This window comes from Microtus ochrogaster, unplaced genomic scaffold (assembly GCF_000317375.1).
Source record: "Microtus ochrogaster isolate Prairie Vole_2 unplaced genomic scaffold, MicOch1.0 UNK4, whole genome shotgun sequence".
NCBI lineage: Eukaryota > Metazoa > Chordata > Mammalia > Rodentia > Cricetidae > Microtus > Microtus ochrogaster.
Genome location: NW_004949102.1, coordinates 4,862,780 through 4,879,412, shown reverse-complemented (window position 1 = coordinate 4,879,412; position 16,633 = coordinate 4,862,780). Strand labels below are relative to the sequence as shown.

The 16,633-nt window shown below is 41.0% G+C and overlaps 1 pseudogene; it reads right to left on the bottom strand.

Annotated features, from left to right (window-relative positions):
• Nucleotides 1-9,123: 9,123 nt before the first annotated feature.
• On the bottom strand, nt 9,124-9,758 carry LOC102001685 (annotated as a pseudogene).
• Between the last annotated feature and the right edge of the window lie 6,875 nt (nt 9,759-16,633).

The window sequence follows — 16,633 nt, the reverse complement described above, 5'->3', positions numbered from 1 at the left end:
CCTCCCTCTCTCTCTCTCTCTCTCTCTCTCTCTCTCTCTCTCTCTCTCTCTCTCTCTCCATATATATATAACTAAAGCTAAGGTTTCTTATTATGACACTGGAAAAATGTGATAAAATATCAGATGCAGAAGATGCATCTCTTCTCTTAAAATCCCAGTATGTCCAGTTTTTGGTATTGGAAAAGATTTTCGATATCAAATCCTTGACTAGGCTAAAAGGAAGGCAGGTTGAAAAGCAAAACAGTATCAGAAAGGTGGAACCAAGGGGATTACTTGAGGTTTCTGGGGACAGGACTGAAATACGGGTCAAAACAATAGACCATTAAAATTATGTAATTTTAAAATGTAACTTTTACAACTCCAGGCACTTAATCTTATACAACATTAAGCAACATTAAAATATTTTAGTTGGTAACGAGTGAGTATTTTAGTAATGGCTCAGTGTTAGCATCTGATGAGATGTCCGTGTTTCTGAGTCTGTTAGGAGTCTTGACTTCTGTCAGGGACATATTTACACGTCATGGGGACAAGTGCAGACTGATAAAGAATGCTGCCCTAGCAATTCAAATACAATGAGGGCATCTTGCCTGTCACTGGCAATGTGATGCTCCTAAGTTCTTCCAAATAAAACAAGGTGTAACTGATGCTGTTCACATGGTAGGTGCATCCCTCGACTTCATTGCATAGGTAGCCATGCATAGGATTTGCATACTATGTGACCCCCAAAATCACACTTCTAGATATATATCCAGGAAAACCAGGACTATTTTCCCACACAAAACCTCTATACTAATGCTCAATAGCAACTTGACTCATAATTCCTCAAAATGGAAACAACCTAAGTGTCTGTCAGTGGGGATAAACTTAGAGGCATACCAGTACAATTGTATATTATTCAGACAGAAGATGAAGTCCTTCCACACGATACTACATAGATGAACCCTCACAGCATTGTGTTAAGCGAAAGAAGTCAGACACACATTGGATGATTCCATTTATGTGAAACGCACATGACAGGCAAATCCATAGCTACGGAAAACAGACTTTTGATTGCCTGAGGATAGGGAGGTGAGGAAAAATGGGGAGTGGATGATGGTACAGGGCTTCTTCTTAAATGTCCTAGGATTGGTAATGGTTGTGCAACTCTGAATATACTAAAAGCTTTTGAGGGTAGGGAGAGATGGGGAAAGATTTATATAGTGATATAGTTGGGAACAAAAGGCTATGCTGTTATATTGCATAGTGAGATGACCATTGATAACGTATTTTTAAAGAAAACTGGAAAAGAGCTGGAGAGTTAGCTTGGTGGTAAGGGCATTGGCTGCCAAGCCTGATGATCTGAGTTAAATCCCTAGGATCTACATGATGGAAGGAGAGAACCAGCTCCCACAGAGTCTCTTCTGACCTCCACATAAGTACCACGGCACATGTGCACCACCACCAAACAAACAAATAAGTAATAATATTTGTTTGTTGGAATACTGTGGTGGTCTGAATGAAAATGGCCCCCATAGGCTCAAAGGGAGTGCACTATGAGGAGGTGTGGCTTTGTTGGAGGAAGTGTCCTGGGGGTTGGGCTTTGAAGTTACAAATACTCTAGCCCGGTCCAGTGTCTCTTTCTCTTACTGTTGCCTGCAGATCCAGATGTAGAACTCTCTGCTCCTTCTCCAGCACCGTATCTGCCTGTGTGTCACTGTGCTTCCTGCCATGATGATAATGGACTAAATCTCTGAACTTGTAAGCCAGACCCAATGAAATGTGTCCTTTATATGAGCTGCCATAATCATGGTGTCTCTTCATAGTAATAGAAAACCCAGCTAAGACAAATACTCAATAAAATACAATATCACAAATAACAACGAGAAAAAAAAAACCCTAAAGGCTTTTATTTTGGAGACAGGTTCTCATTATGTAGCTCTGGGTGTTCTGACTCATTATGTTGACCAGGTTGACCTCAAACTCACAAAGGTCTGCTGGCCTTTGCTTAGGATTAAAGATGTAGACATCAGGACTATCTACTTAAGGCATTTTAATGTTGAAAATCTGTTGCCACTTTTGGGAGAATTGTAATAGCTACATTAAAGCCAATGTACATCTAATTAAGTCTGCATAAAATGCAAAAGTAAAAGCTCTTGAATAATTCTTTAAATAGGCGGATTTCATGGTATGTGACCTGGATGTCAATAAAGCTGTTACTAAAAAGTCAGAGCAGAATATTGCAAGGAATGGTCCAAGCAAAGAGAGCCATCTCCTATTACTCCTCCTGGTCAAATGAACGCTGACAAACCACAGCTGCTCCCACCATTTCAGAACTTTCCATAGTGAGAACTGCCAAGTGGTAAGAAAATTGGAAAAGAGAAATCTATCCATTTTGATGGAGCAAAGAGATGAGGACAGAAAGTAGGATGGGAAAAGTTTTGAACAAGTTCTCTTTATTCTAAAGCTTTAAAACCCCACAGGAGAGATGAGAGATGCTGGCCTTCTCTTTGCTTTCCCCATTATATACACATGAATTAGATTAAGGGGAAGGAGCCCCCAACATGGATGAATGATTCCTTGATTTACTGTGTAGACACAGAGAGGAAGCTTCAGGGCAGGACACTGCCACACCTACCACAAGGGTAGTGCTGTATGGTCAATCAAAAAGAGATGCAATTCACAACCTGATTCTCTCAGTTCTTATGTGTTGTGGATGCCGAGTTTAGTGTTGTCAGCTGCAGTGTACAGTGTGGGAAAATTGCTGTATGGGGTGTGTGATCAATGGACCGGTAAACTCAGGAGGGGCTGAGTGATGACCACAGGCATTGAACCTTCATCTTTCCTTGCCAGTTTCTGGGCACAATGAAGGACAGGTTAGAAGTTCACCTTCCACATATGTTAATAGTGAACAGTAGTAGAATATTAGCTGACCCAGGTTTCTACTCCTTGGGATATACTTAAGAAAGATTAAACTATATATTCTAAAAGAAACTCCCACATAAAGGTTCATGCCAACATTATCTATAGTAGTCTGTAATTGGAAACAACCCAAATGTCCAACAAAAGATAAATAAATATGGTCTATATTCAAACCATAAAATAGTATTTGTCACTCAACAGACATAACGTATATGTTGTAGTCTGCATGAACCTTGAAAACATTATACTGAGTTGAAGAAGCCAGAAACAAAACCATCTCATTCAGGGTTCAGAGAACACTGCAGAAGAGGTGGTGGAAAGATGAAGAGCCAGAAGGGTAGTGAGATGCCATCTTCTGGACATACACAGCCATTGCAGTAATGAACTATCAACTACCATGGCTGCTTGCACTGAACCTCCACAAGAATGGGTCCATTAACGTCAGCCAAAGATGGAGGACTGATTTAGGGGCCAACCCCACAGTTGAACTATTTCAAGAAGAGGGCAAGTTATTGCCTTCAGTTGCATACTAACTGGAGACCTCACTGGCTCCAATGGGTAGTCTTAATCCGGTGATTATATATGTCTCTGGTTAGACCAATGACCACACAATAATACTAAAGGTCACCCTCCTGGAAAAGGGACAGGTAGGGTAGAGTGGGGGTTGGTAGGAACGGGAGGGAGAGATGTGAAAATGTGAGGTAAAGAGGAACCAGAGTGAGTTATATACATGAACAGAATCGTCAAGGAATTAACTTAATGAAAAATATAAAAATGCAAGTAAAAAATGAGGGAAGGTGTCTATGATTTTTATGTAATTCCAGGGCAATGCAAAGTGGAAAGCAAAAACAGGTTAGTTTCAGATTTTCTCCTCCTGAAGGATGAGAGGGAGAGTGACTGCTAAAAGTTATGGGTTTCTTTGGGGGATAGTTGGAAATTTCTGCAATTAGGCTATGGATGGTCACACAGTTTAGTAAATGTAATAAAGCCTACTAGATTGTTCACCTCAAAAGGTGACCTTAATAGTATACCAATGATATTGCAATGAAGAAGAGATATGTATATGTGAACATAAAGGCACATAACAAAATGATGCTACATCTAGTGCACACTTTTGAATGAAGAGTGGTGTGTGTGTGTGTGTGTGTGTGTGTGTGTGTGTGTGTGTGTTTCTTGCTACTCACTCTGCTGCTACTACTTTGATCTTTGTTAGGTCTCAAACCTGGGACAAATGGCTAACTGTGGTGCCTATTTAACATATCAGAGTGGACCTGGCTGCTAGGTTCCCCCAACATCCCTTAGTCCCTATCTGTCACTGGGTGTGGCTGGCATAACCCAGACTCCCTATCTTAAACTTAGCCCAGATGCAGGGCTTCCACTTCACTTCCCCTACACCGCTCCCTATACAACACAGTCATGCTGGTTAAGCCAGTCTCTTGACCTCTTGATCTGTGGTGCTCTCTTGTTCTCCCTTCCCTTCTCTCCTCTCATGGTCCAGTTTAGTCCACTGGCCATGTTCAGCCTGAACTCTTCCCTCCACCTGCTTTCTCTCTTGGATCTACAGTAAAAATCTTCTCCATACTTTGGGAGCAGTCATATCCTCCTCCATTCATTTATTTATTTATTTATTTATTTATTTATTTATTTTTGGTTTTTCAAGACAGGGTTTCTCTGTAGCTTTTGGTGCCTGTCCCGGAACTAGCTCTTGTAGACCAGGCTGGTCTCGAACTCACAGAGATCCGCCTGCCTCTGCCTCCCGAGTGCTGGGATTAAAGGCGTGCGCCACCACCGCCCGGCTATTTATTTATTTTTTATTCAATCTTAAACTAAAGTCCTCTTTACGTGGCCGTCAAGGTCTAGCCTCACGTCACACGTGCCCCCTGTGCAGCCCTCACGCCAACCCTTACTCTTACGTGAAGACCTTTGCACCTGCTAGAACTGCTTCCATCAACTTTCTATTTCACTTTATTTTAGTGTGCTTCCTTGTGACTTCTTTAAAAAAGCCTCCCCTGTCCTCCTTGTCAAGGTCAAGTCCCTGTTATAACTCTCACAGGCTCCATCTTTTATCATACCACTTAACACATTAATGGCATTGTTTGAATTAATATCCCTCTTCAGTTAGACTTCTAAACTCCTTGACGGCTAGTATTGACATTGGTTTGATGATCCCTAGATACATTACAACATCTAACATCCAGTACTTTGGGCTCTGTAGCGATCTGTTAGGTGAGTTCAGGAAAGAAGAGGGTCATCTTTTGTCCTGGCAATGCCAATTCAGTTCATTTCCAACAGTGCCTGTTCATTTGTTCATCAAAACCACCCACCCACTGTTTCCTGCGTACCAAGCAGTGAGTGGTTGCTTGTGGAGTGGTAATCAGGAGAAAGAGAGAAAGGGTCATTTTTACCTCGGGGTGATTCCGAACGGATCCCAGGAAGAATGCAGGAATGCTTGCCTAAGCTCTCTCTCACAATGCACCCGCCACCCAACTCTGCCCACCACCACCATCTTGCCATCGCTCCTCCATATCTCTCTGCTGGGGATTGAACCCAGGACCTTGCAATGCTCTTCCACTGATCAACATCCCGGTCTTCTTTAGACTCTTTAGTACATTAACTTTGATAGTGTCAGTCAACCAATAATATAACGTAATCTTGAAGAGTTTTCTAGGTCTTAACTTAGTCCTACTGCTAAACTTCCAGCTCAATTGCAAGTTTAGTTTTTTGGTAAATCAAGCTATTGGAGTATGTAAGAAGGAAACACAACACCCACAAATGTTTCTATTCCTCGTCTAGACTTTCTCTGCCAGTCTGACATTGCCAAAAGCTTTCATAATGACATTTAGTCATTTAAGCAATTGTATTCTTTTAATGAATGAAGTTAATGATATATATTAAGCATAGAAAAGAATGACACACATATTCATTTAATTTCAGAAATGTAAGTGTAACATATTTTTGTTCTAAATGAATACGGTTTCTCAAAGCCTGTGAATTGGATTCTTCTAAGGCGATCACTATCATTTTTTGACTGAATTGCATGGAAGGTTGTTGCTTTTTCTGATTATAAACAAATTACTTTGGTCCTTCTAATCAGAAAGTAAGAAAACAAAAGCACAAATGCATGCATGAAAACAGCAGCCTCAATATAACATATGGAGTGACAACAAGAATTGCAGACAGCAAGAATCTATTTGACATAGAATATAAATTCCGGGAGGCAGAGCCCCCATCCTTCATGGAATGTGTAGTCCTATGACTGGAATATAGCAGGTGCTCAATAAGTAAGTAACCCAAATAAATGATGATGCTTAAATGGCATGTTTGATAGTCATAGACAATACAATAACAATGCCTGATCCTATCAATAGGTGAAATTATTGGTGTGTGTCTCAGTTTACAGAAGAGACCAGCAAGGAAAAAATATGCAACTTTGAACTAGAAAGGGTAAGAAAGTATAAATCTCACTTCTTATTGCACAGTTTGTGTGAGACAAGATTGTTCACATTTACTGTATTTCTACTTTTGAGTACAGAGTCTTGAAATTTGGATTAAGATTTGGTATCAGTGTACCCCTTCCAGTTTAACATAATTCCAGGGTTCGACAAACTTCAAGTTATTCCCCCTCCACCACAACAATAGTTTGTCAAGGGCATAGTCCAAAATTTCAAGTAGAGGGGAATTTACTACCTCCCACGAAAGTCCACTCAATTTTATTTCAGTTTGGTTCAGCGATTATTTTCCTGAACTTTATCCTTCCAGGCTTCTCACACTACAGCAAGACTATGTTTTTAAAATATACCCGTTTCCCTTTTCCATCTAACACCCCCATGTGTATTTGAAGTTAATAACATCTTCCCATTTTTATGTTGCAAGTAGAGCGTGGTTTCTAGCCTTCCTTTTTCAGAGCTCCCTCTGGGGATTGTGTTCCTGTTTAAACCTTTTAAAAAGTGTGTGGCACCCAGGCAGTTGTGGGAATTCTGGGCGTGGTTTGTGTTGCATGTAGCTATTGTGTGTCTGCCATGAGTGTCCAATTTCTCTTTCCCTCACAGTGCAATGACAGTTTCTGCCAATCTCTGACTTTGACTCATAGAAGTCTCAGAGTGAGAGTAGTTCAGGTTGGGGAAAATGATGCTTTACTAGAGCTCGGAGCAAACTATGGAAGAGAGTACACATTTCCGTTTCTCACATGCTCAGAGGTCATACAAAAGTTGAAATAAAGCCTGGCAATGGTTTTCCGTTTGCTTGCAAGTGGGTTCTGAATCTCACCTCTCCAGCCTGCTGCCTGGCATAAAAATGACTCATTATGTCTTAGTCAGTTTCTTTTCCTCTTGTCACCTCTTTATTTTTTTTTTTTGATTTTTTTTCTGTCTCTTATTAGCACTAAGGGAATTTGGGGATGAATTAGCAGGTGGTAGATTGCTGTCTCTCCTTTACTTCCCAGAAGATAGGATTTCTTCTTTGTCTTTGAACAAAATCCTAAGAACCAGCTAGAACAAATGCTAAGCAAGATAGGCTTCTCATATTTTCAGATAGAGCATCCAAGTTTAACCAAGTCTGTTCCTGCATCTTACATATTAGATACAGCCTACATATGCACCACTGTTCTTTGTGTCTCTGGCTGGGTTGTGTGTCTTAAATGAGGAAGAGCGAGATTTGAAGGCTTCCAAGATGCGTTTTCTCTCCTCAGCTATAGTGTTAGATAGTTCTTAGTCTAACATGAGAATAGGAAAAGAGAACCAATGTTGTGGGGGGATTTTTGAACATCTTACAGTACTTGGTTCATTTCTGAGCAACTTTGTTCCTGTTGCATAAATGAAACCTGGTTATCCAGAGCTTTGACAGCTTTTCCAAGAATAAGATCATAAAAAAAAAATCACTGACTATCTAAGCAATTTGTTCCAGGCAAAGTCATTAACTTTAGAAAGCTGGGTACTACATGTAGGCATTCCCTACCAGGTGCCAGAAGAGTTTCTGAGCAGTAGTGGAACAGTGGTGCTGCTGCCACCCCCACCACCCCTGCTGCCTTCAGCAGTCACTGGATGATTTGGTGCTGACTGACAAGTTATAAGACCTAGTTAGGAACAAGTCTAACCCATACATTTTAATCTATGTTCTTTCATGTGGTTTGATTGCCTTTACTCTGTACTCTCTATGTATCTTCTCACTCCAGCTGGCAACTCCACCTTCTTTTTCCCAGCGTTCTCTCTGCCCTGAAAATCCTGCCTAGCTATTGGCCATTTAGATTTCTGTTTAAACCAATCACAGTGACATATCTTCACCCAGTGTAAAGGAATATTCCACAACACATGACCCCTACTGGGGTTGCATATTAGATATACTGAATATCAGATATTTACATTATGATTCATAACAGTAGCAAAATTACAGTTATGAAGTAGTAACAAAATAATTTTGTGGTTGGGGGTCACCACAACAAGAGGAACTGTATTAAAGGGTTGCAGCATTAGAAAAGTTGAGAACCACTCTCTTAGAGCCAGTGATCAAGATTAATATCAAATAGATACCATGTTGTTCTTGCGTGTGTCAACCTGAGAAAGATCTATCTTCCACTTTTTAAAAAGTGCATGAACTCAATCTAGTCATGAAGAACCATCAGATCAATCCAAAGTGACTCATTCTATAAGACAGTTTGCTTCAAAAGTTTCTTTCAAATGTCATGAAGGCCAAGAAAGGCCAAAGAACTGTTATGGGTTAAAGGACATTAGATGCAATGACAAGATGTCCACATTGGGCCTTCCATCAAGAGAACTACAGGGATGACAGCAAAGCCTGGAAAATGATGAGGCATTATCATATTTATGATACAGACTGTAGGTGGAATAACAGCTCTACATCAATGTTAAGTTTTCTAAATTTGTTGGTCATGCTGTTACATAAGAGCAAATGACATCCTTCTCTCAGTAAAGACTCTTGGAAAAAAGTGATGGAATGTGGCCTATTTGACAGGACTGGGGGAGAGCTTTGTGTTTGAAGGCTCAGTGGGAGGTGTGTAGTGAGGGCTCTATTGTCACTGTGGTTGACAGATCATAGCCCTTGGCCCCAGGGATGCTGAGACAGAACACTGTGGCAATGAGAATATTTATCTCATGGAAGAGAAAAAGGAACCAATTACAGTCCTCAAAAGTATGCTCCCAGCCACTGGCTTCCTTCAGCGAGGCCCAACCTTCTAAAGCTTCTACTTTGCTTTCATTGAAAATAGATTTTTTTAAACAAATCACAAGACAATAGTTTATTCATTCCATTAAAGAATTAGGTAAACTTCATATTACAAAACCAAAGTAAGTATAATTTTGAAGAATTAGAATATCTTCAAGAAACCAGTTATAATTTAACTGAAGTGGATGTGAACACAGGGTTGGTGTCTACTGAGGAAGGTCACATTCCTCTAATATATGAAAAGATAATGAGATACACTTTCTTAGTCACTGAGGAAGAAATTTTCTTTCTTGACAAGCTGGTACTATTTCTTTTTTGTAGCTCTTTTCCCTTCTCCTTTCTTTGGTTTCACCTTCCCACGGAGCTTCTTTAGACCTCTTTGCTCATCCTTAAAATCCTGATGTTCATCTCTGTAGAGGCCAAGGAGACGGAGTGTGCCCATGAGTGCAAAATACGTGTTGTGATTTGGATACCAGTCGTAAGTCTCTTTCTTTTTGGCCAAGGGCTGCTCCCTGAACATATTCACCACTTTCATGGACTTTGAATCGGTGGGCCTGGCCACTTCACCAAAGATTCGGGCACTTAAACGAGACATGCGCAGTGCATATTCTGAAAGCGAAGCCATTTCTTAAGCCGTGAGGTATAAGATTCCCTGCGTCTGACCTTGCTCGCGCGCGTCCCAAAAGCCCCTAGATTTTTTTTTAAAAATGAAATTTATTCTGATTATGGTTTCACCTCACCCAAATCCCTCAAGATTCTACCTACCTCCATTCCCATCCTAATCCATACCCTTTCTTTCTCTCACTAGAAAATAAACAGGTATCTAAAGAATAATAATAAAATAAAAGATAAAAGAAAAAACAGAATAGGGCAAACGAACAAACAAACAGGGAAAAAAACCAAAGGAAAAAAAAAAAACAAGAAACACATAGACACACTTTTGTACACACAGAAATCCCAGAAAAACGCAGAACTGGAACTCAAAATATATATGCAAAAGATCTGCAAGGTAAAAATAAACATGTCGTGACAAAACATCAAGAGACAAAGTCCACCAGAGACGTTATATGGGCTCCTTTTGTGCTGGCATTGACTGCTGGGCATGGAACCTGGCCTTAAAAGCCGTTTGCATACAGTGAGACTCTGTTGAAGAAACCCCATGTTTTATTTTTTTTAAATTGGGAGATATCTCTGGATTAGGGATGTGGGCTTGTGTCCCCTTTCAGTACTAGGACCCATCTGGCATAAACTCTTGAAAGCCACGTGCATGCTGCCTTCGTCTCTGTGAGTCCGCATGTACATTGGTTCTGCTGTGCTTAGAGGGCCTTGCTTCCTCGGTACCCTCCATCCCCTCTGACTTTCACACTCTTTCTGCCTCCTCTTTAGTAGTTTGAGACTCGAGGGGAGGCATTTGATGGAGATAGCTCATTTGGGACCGAGTGTGACTCACCCCGCACATTGTCTGGCAGTGGGTCTCTGTATTTGCTGCCATCTACTGAAGGAGGAAGCTTTGTTGATGACGGCTGATCAAGGCACCGATCTATGAGATAGTAGATTGTCATTTGTAGTCATTTCATCTTTAGGAGAAGAGTAGTCTTTGTTCTGCCAGGTCCCTGGCCTATCTGCTCTCAGATTCTTAGCCACCTTAGCAGTGTTATGGATGGGTTCCATCTTAGTGGGTCTTAAATTCAATCAGATAGTGGCACTCTCATAAGCCTTGGGACTCCTATTACAATAGCAAAATTTCAAGGCAAGTCATCATTGTAAATTGGAGGGTTTGTAGCTGGGCTGGTGTTTACCTTTCTCCTTTAGTTGCATGCTGAGGACCTAGCCTTAGCATGAACACTAGGACATAGGGGTGAAGGCTCTAGGTAGGCATGAGCTCGACTTCTTTGTGCTCAATGGGTTGTGTGGGTGTTGTTTTCAGGCCTTACTGTAAATCTGTGGAGAGCAACCAATAGCGCTGGCAATAGCCTGGATCGTTTGGGGTTTCCATGGGAACCCTTTGGCCTACAACTTGAGTAGATGTAACCCATTCCCAGCACTGGAAGCTTCATTTGGTGGTGAGAGATTTCCAGTTGGGGTTCTGGCCCATTATTTGGCAATGTCATTTAGATCACCTTCATACATGTGTATATTTTGGAAAGATTCTACTGTATTAGATTTCCATATAACCCCTCCAATGGCCCTTAGTTTTAGCTGTCCTTTCTTGTGTTTCCTCCCTTGCCTCTCTGCCTCTCCTTCCAGTTTGATTCTCTTGTTCCTACCCCAGTCCACCCATAACTTTCTATTTGATTTCCCCTTTCTAGGGAGCTCCATGCCTCCCCCCATATTCTCTTACTCTATACTTAACCTCTGTGGCTATATGGATTATAACTCATTTATTGAAGACTTTAATAGCTAACATCTGCATATAAGCAAATATATACCATACTTGTCCTTTTAGGTCTGGGTTATCTCATTCAGGATAATTTTTTTCTAGTTCTATTTATTGTTCATAGCATGGATAATAAAAACCCAGAGGCAGAAATTGGGGTTCAGCCTGAAAACCAGATGAACAAAGTCGAGCCACTAGAGACGTCTTACCTCTACCAAAGTTGGGCAAATTCCCTCTAGTGCTGGGATTAAAGGCATGCGACTCCCTAGGATTGGGATTAAAAGTGTAGGCTGCCACCACCTGGATTTGTTTCTGCATTGATCTTGTATAGCCCAGGGTGGCCTTGAACTCACAGAGATCCAGCTAACTCTGTCTCCCAAATCCAGGGATTAAAGGTGTATGTCACCATTGCCTGACCTCTAGGGGTTTTATCTTTGCCCCTGGTTTTCAGGCAAGATTTATTTATCAAAATACAAATAATATACCACTACACTTGACACTTGTTCTCCTCCCTTTTTTTTTTTTTTTTTTTTTTTTTGTTCTTCAAGCCAAGGTTTCTCTGTGTAGCTCTGGTTGTCCTGGAACAACTCGCTTTGTAGACCAGGCTGGCCTCGAACTCACGGAAACCCACCTGCCTCTGCCTCCTGAGTGCTGGGACTAAAGGTGTGCACCACCATACCACCTTTTTTCAACAGACCAGTAATGCTCCACTTTTTAAATGTACCATTTTTCTTTATTATTCATCTATTGATGGGTATCTAGGCTGTTTCCTCTTTCTGGCTGTTATGAACAGAGCAGCAATGAACATGGTTAAGCAAATGTCTCTGTGGTAGGACAAAGTGTTCTTTGGGCATAAGCCAGAGTGGTATAGCTGAATCTTTAGGTAGGTTTTTTTCTTAGCTTCCCGCGGAACTGCCACATTGACTTCAACAGTGACTGTACAGGTTGCACTCCTAACAGCAATGGATGAGAATTCCCTTACTCCAGAGCCTCTCAGTATGAGCTGTAATTTGTGTTATTGATCTTGGTTATCCTGACTAGTCTAAGATGAAATCTTGGAGTAGTTTTGATTTGCATTTCCCGAATGACTATGGATATGAAACATTTCTTTAAGTACTTTTCATTCATTTGTATTTCCCCCTTTGAGAATTGTATTTAGATCTGTGCCTTATTTTTTTTAAATTGGGTTGTCTGTTTTCTTAATGTCTGTTTTTTTTTTTGAGTTCTTTATATATTTTGGATATTAGCCCTCTATCAGATTGGTAGTTAGTAAAAAAATCTTTTTTTCATTCGGTAGCCTACCGCTTTGTTTGAACGATGGTGTTCTTTGCCATGCAGCTTTTCAGTTCCATGAGGGTCCACTTATTTCCTGTTTAAGTGTGCACACCTTGGTAGAATGTGATCAGAAACACTCACACAGCTAATACCTCTGTCTTATTTCTTCCTCTGAAGTTCTATGTCCTACATTCCTCTCCTACTCTTTGCTTCAAGTTCTCCAAAGGATGAAAAATTCACTGTGTTTGGAGGACAGAGCATGTGCAGTTGCGGGAATACAAGGTACAGCATCATATAGTGTGCACAGTGGTCCAGCTCTGTGGAGGGTTTTCTTTATCAACTGATTTTCATAACCCTAAAATTAGCGGAGGTCACTGAACCTTGAGAAAAGTTCTCGCCTGCTTAGGATTGAAAACCGAAACCAAAACCAGAAATAAAACAAAACCTTGGAGATAGAACTCCCAAGTTTTACTGCCTCCAAAACAATCAGTATTTTAAACTAGTGCTTCTTGTCAGTATCTATCTTAAATATGTGTGTAGTTGGCAGTCAAGAGGGACTTTGAAGCCAGGAATAATTATACTTGGGAGCCCAAGGCAAGAGGATTGTGAGTTGAAGGCCAGTCTGGGATATATTGTGAGATCCTCTCAAAAAAAAAAAAAATTCGGGTGGTATCATTAGAGTTCCTTGGGCCGTAACTGTGTGTGTCGAATGGGGAAAGAATATTAAAGTGATTGGTGGTTAGCAGGACCAAAGTGGTGATTATTTCAGTGGCCTAGAAATGAAGTTTTGGGTGAAAAAATGACGGTGCATATTTGGGCAGAAAATTTTATTTTTATAACCAAGAGCTTGGTAGGTGAGATGTCAGGGGTTAGTAGGAGAGAGATCTTGTACCAGTAATTTTTGTTGCTTTACAGCTTTCAATGTTCCCTGGAGTCAGAACTCTGCCTTGCCGTGGCTGAGTGGATAGCAACGCTGTTATTAAACCATGGAAGGGGAAGAACAGGTCTGGTGAGAGAGAGGGTAAACTTAGTTTTGGTAGTGTTTATTTTGAGATGCCTGGGGAAGTTCACATCGGCTTTTTCGTGGGTAGTTAGAAACACAGCTCATTGGCTCCAACGGCAAGTCTGAGTGGTAGCTAAAATTTTAGGAACCATCAGATTACAGGTAACTTGAGGTACAACCTCTAAACTTGGGATTTAATGCTAGCTCAGACATGGTGTTTCCTTATTTGTAAGTGGATACTATGTAACTCAGTATCTTTATGAGGGTTCAGGGAGAAAAATATATTGTCTGAATTTAGTGATGAATTTGCTATTATTATGATTAGATTATAATAGAGGTACTAATGAAAAATTCCACTATAACAATTTTCAGTTTTTTCAATTTTGTGAGTTTCTTACATGAATATAATGCATTTTGATCAAGTGTATTCTCTATTCTCTCCCCTTTGCCTCCTCTCAACTCCCAGCCACGATTTCCCTACTAATTTGATGTATATATTTTCAGAATGCACTAAGTAGACTTAATGCTGCCAGTATATATAGGGATATACGGCCATCGGCTGGACCATGGGTAGCTTCTCAGGGGTCCCATCCTGGAAGAAAAGCTTCTCTCCCTTGTCCAGAAGCCATCAACTGCCAATAGCTCTTCACCTAGGACGTGGGACTTTATGAGCCCTATCCTCTGCTGGGGTTTTGGTTTGCCCAATCTTGTGCAGATCGTCACAACCATCCTAGTTCATCTCTGCAATAGCCCTGCTGGGTCCAGAAAATACTGTTCTGCTGTAGTCATCTGTTCCTCTGTCCATTATGATTTTTGATTCTCCTTTTCTGTAATAATCTCTGAGCCTTGGGTAGAGATGGTATGGTGTCCCATTTATGGCTACACATTCCACAGTATCTTATTCTCTGCATGTTGACCTGTCTGGGATTCCATGTCAACTGCTCTCCACTGCAAAAAGAAGCTTCTCTGATGAGGTTGAGAGGTACATGAATTTATGGATATAATAAACCTTAGAAGTTGGTTCAAGACTGTGTCCACTTAGCAGGATAAAAGCAGCAGGTTCTCCCTTTGGGAATGTAGCTTCACCTAGTTACAGGTTCTTGTCCCCACTGACAGCACCAGGAGAGACTACTGTTCTGTGGAGTGGGCCTTCAGTTCTATCTGAAAGCAGCTAGCTGTGCCCAGGGCATTCATGCCACTATTGCATCCGAGGGACTCTTTTTGCCAGGGAAGTTGTTGCTTAGCTTTCACAGTTGACGAACCTATAAGAGCAATGATTCCTTTTCTCCCCTGGTAACATGCACAACATCTTCTGCCACTGAGAGCTATTAGCAGAAATAAAGCTTCTAGGCCAGTACCAGCTTGATTTCTCCATGCTGTGTGACTTAAGTATGTGGCATCTTCAGCAACGTGGCCTTACTGTCAGATTCTGGAGGGCAACCAAGAGCAATGACCCTTAATGCATGAGTTATAGACCCCTCTGACCAACAACTACAAAAGAAGTAACTCATTGCTGGCACTGAACTTTTAATTTGATAACTTACAGTATCTAGGAGGGTTATTATGCTCTTTGTTATAGTGTAATGCCATTTAAATTCTTTTTTTGGGGGGGTAAAGATTTATTTATTTTTGTTTTGCTGCATGGGTATTTTGCCTGCATGTATATATGTGAATGCAGTGCCTGGAGGCTGGAAGACAATGCTCGATCCTTTGGAACTGGGGTTATCAACAGTTTTGAGCCACCATATAGATGCTGGGAACCAAAGCTGGGTCCTCTGGAAGAGCATCCAGTGCTCTTAACCACTGAGCCATCTGTCCAGTCCCTGGTAGATTTTGTTAGATTCTTTGAGACAGAGTCTCATGCTGCCTAGGTTGGCTTCAAACTCACTATGTAGAAAACTCACGGGCTGGAGAGATGGCTCAGTGGTTAAGAGCCCTGGCTGTTCTTCCAGAGGTCCTGAGTTCAATTCCCAGCAACCACATGGTGGCTCACAACCATCTGTAATGAGATCTGGTGCCCTCCTCTGGTGTGCGGGCATACATGGAGGCAGAATATTGTATACATAATAAATAAATAAGTCTAAAAAAAAAAGAAAACTCACCATGTGCTCATGTTCTCTGTCTGTCTCTCTGTCTGTCTCTCTCTGTCTCTCTCTCTCTCCCTCTCTTTTAAAGAAGCATCTGAAAAAAATTCTTTTCATATACGTTTATGTTTCTATTTTAGGAATCCTCTACAGTAGTGGAATTCTATACGGTATTTCAAAGGTCTTTAGTGTTAGCTACCGTTTCTCATATTCCTTTCTTTACCCTGTACTCCCATCCCCCACTCTACTTATTTCCTCTTGTGTTCTATCTCCCCTCCCTTCGACCATCCCAATGCTCCCTATTTTCCTGAATCCTACGGGTACTCCAATTCAAACATATACATCTAAAGATTCAAAGCGGGTATACACATAAGAGAGGGAATGTATTTGTCCTTCTGGTCTGGGTTATTCCACTAAGAATTATGTCTAGCTCTAAATTAACAGCACACCTCACGTTTCTTAACAGCTAAGTAACATTCCACTGTGTCAATATGCCCACTTTTGTATGCACTCCTAAGTTGATGGATACTGAGGCTCTTTCCATCTCCTGGCTACTGTGAATAGAGCAATAATGAACATGGACGAACAACTGTCTCTGTAGTAGGAATCAGAGTCCTTTGGGTATATATGCAAGAGTGTTTGAGCGGAATCATTTGGTAGATTTTCTTGCTTTTTGAGGAACACCCACATTGCGTTCTATAGCTGCGGCAACAATTTACACTCCCATCAACAGTGTATAGCACCCCTTTCCCTATCGATAGTAGCTTTGTTGTCATTTTCTTCTTTTAACTTTAGATACCCTGACTGGGGTTAAATGAA